We start from the raw sequence: 3442 nt of genomic DNA on the forward strand, positions 1-3442 counted from the left end.
GCAAGTCGGTGACACAAGCATACACGGAAGCACCCCACCATCGGACCCACGACGCATGCACGCATTCGCAGTTCATTCCTTTTGAGAATTTTTGCAAACAAATATGCTTCAACTTTATAAAATTTAATTAATAATCAATAATTAAAATAAATATTAAAATAGCTCTAAAGATCTTCATAGAATTTTTATTCAAGTTAAATTCGATTTTCAATTTTAACACTGTAAAATTCGGGAATAATCAAGTTCCCGAATAATCAAATTCCGAGAAAAATTCCCGAATGCAAGCAATCAAAAAATTTTTTTTATAAATAAAAAATTGTAATATAATTTTTATTATAATAATTTAATTAATTTTATGAACAAAAATTAATTGTTTAAATTTGGGAATTTTCTAGTTTGGAATGGATATTATATAATTTGGCAATTTTCTCTAAAGAATTTTATTATCCGACAATTTTCAAATTCAATTATATAATAAACTGTTAGGAATTTATTATTCTGGAATTTTCGAATTCGGCAATTTTATATTTCATGATTTTGCAGTCGTCCCTTAATTAAAATTTTTTATTTTAATTTAAGATCAATGTTTTTAACTTAAATTTGTAATCGACATTCTGTATTTCTGAGTCTTACGGATATCGGGATATCTTATATATAAATATTTTTAATTTATGTATGAAGGTTTGTGTATGTTTTTTATGTTAAATTTTTAAAAATCATAATCGAAAATTCTTTAATTTTCAAAAGCGCATAAATAAAAATTCTCCTAATTGCAGTTACAGAAGTTCCAAATTGAATAAATTTCACATGTAATCAATCAAAATTATGCAAAAGTCTTACTGAAACTTAACAAAATTTAAAAAATTCTAATTTTTAAAATTTTAAATTAACATAACCTTAAATTGTTTCAAAAATATAAACCTTTCTTAAACTCTTTAAAATCCCTATTGAAAAACACTAGCTTAACCTACAATTGTACCGAAAAATATAATGTTTTTTTTTAATCTAATGATTTTTTACGAAAAATTGTGATTCCGGGTGAAAATACCAACATAACCTCAAATAGTTGAAACATTAAGAATCTTCTTTGAAATCTAATTGCAGTTACAGAAGTTCCAAATTGAATAAATTTCACATCTAATTAATCAAAATTATACAAAAGTTTTATTGAAACTTAACAAAATTTAAAAAATTTTAATTTTTAAGATTTAAATTTAAAGTCTTCAATTTTCACGATTTGTAAGTTTAAATTCTTCAGTTTTGAATATTTACAATTAAAAACTGTGGAATTTTAGAGATGTGTGAATCAAAATCTTTAAATTTGTATGTTTTTGTAAGTAAAAACTCAAGTTTTCAATGATAAATTTTCTAAATTTAAGAAGTTTCTAATTTGAAAGCATTAAAATTACAAATATCTACTTATAAAACTTATGGCTTGCCTAATTTTTGATTATACATTTTCATAATTAAAAACACTTCAATTTAAACGATTCAAATTCAAAGTTCTACAATCTTGAAGAGTTAATATTAAAAACTTTTCAATTTTAATTATTTACAATTGAAAGTTCTATAATTTTGATGAGTTACAATTTAAAATTTTCGAATTTAAAAAATATATAATTGAAAACTATTCAATTTTAAACATTTAAATTTTAAATGAATGTAATTTGAAACACAAATTTATTTGACTGTAAATTTTCAAAATTAATAACTCTTCAAATTTAAAGATTAACGATTCAAAGTTCTACAATTTATGAATTAGAATTGAAAATTGTTGAATTTTGAAAACATGGAATTGCACATTATTTCAGTTTCAAGATTTATATTTTAACATCATGTAATTTGAGAAACAACTTTTTTAATTGTTTTATTTTGTAGATTTGCAAATGAAATTCTTAAATGTTAACGATTTAAAATTCAATGATCTGCAACTTTGAAGAGTTACTATTAACTATTGAAATCTCTTTAATTTGAAAGATTAACAATTTAAGGTTCTACGAATTTTTAGATTTACAATGGAAAATTCTTAAATTCTAAGTATTTCGAGTTTAAAATTCATTCAGTTTATAGATGTATAAATAAAAATTCTGAATTTGTGATGATCTTCATGTTTTTTAATATCAAAAATCAAGTGGTTACATTGATAAAATTTCAAATGAAAAATCATAAAGTTACCGAATTTTTATTTTAAAGCTTAAAACTTGCATATTTTTTCACTGTAAGGTTTCGAAATTAAAAAATCTTCACTTTGAAAGATAAACAATTTAAAGCTCTACAATGTTGAAGATTTACAATTCAAAATTCTGCTTTATAGTTTAACATTATTTTGTTTTAAATATATAGTACATAAATAAAAATTCTTAAATTTTAATGATTTTGAAAATCAAAAGTCAAGTTTTCGATTCAGAATCTTCTAAACTGAAGAGATTTCAAATGAAAATCATCAAGATTGAAGAATTTTTCATTGTAAATCTTAAAACTTGCATATTTTTTAATTTTAAGATTTTAAAATTAAAACCTTTATAATTTGAAATAGTTAGAATTTAATCTTCTACAGCTTTGAGGATTTACAATTGAGCATTCTTAAATTTTAACTATTTGTAGTTTAAAATTCTTTAGTTTTAAATACGCATAAATAATCATTTTTAAGTTTGGACGCTTTTGAAGATCAAAAGTTAAGTTTTCATTTCTTAAAATTCAGAACTGAAGAAAATTCGAATGCAAATCATCAAAATGGCATATTTTCGAATTGTAAAATTATGAGCTGTAAATTTTCAAAATTGGAAACTATTCAATTTTAATGATTTACAATGCAAAATTCTAGAATTTTGTAGAGATATAATTGAAACTTTTTGAATTTTTAAAATACATAATTGAAAATTATAATTATTTAATTTTCAAAGTAATTATTATTATACGCCTTCAAGATGTATTAAACATTTTAAATTTATATAATTAAATAAATTTCAATTGTAAATCTTCAAAATTGAATTATTCCAAAAAACTTGCAAAATTGCATCATTTTCTATCGTTCACATTACATTTTTTTTAAATCTTCAAATAATAATGTACTCATAATGGAAGAATTTAAAACTGCAAAATTTTTCAAATTAAAAAACGTTTAATGTTGTAAATTTTGAAAATAAGACTATTAAAAAACGATCAAATTAACATACCTGTAACAATTTAAAATTTTTATTTCTTTAATTTTTAATTATTGAAATTGAAGACTTTTCAATATTTAATATGTATAATATAAAATGATGCAATTTTGCATTTTTTAAATAGTTTAATTGTGTAGATTTAAAATTGAAATTTATTGAATTTTATACAATAAAAACTTTTAATTCATCTTGAAGATTGGTTTGAAAAAAAATTAATTTCTCAGTTCTTTTGTATTGTTTTGCCTGTAAGTCTTAGAATAAATAATTATGTCAATATT

This window comes from Belonocnema kinseyi, chromosome 2 (genome assembly GCF_010883055.1).
Source record: "Belonocnema kinseyi isolate 2016_QV_RU_SX_M_011 chromosome 2, B_treatae_v1, whole genome shotgun sequence".
Taxonomy (NCBI): domain Eukaryota; kingdom Metazoa; phylum Arthropoda; class Insecta; order Hymenoptera; family Cynipidae; genus Belonocnema; species Belonocnema kinseyi.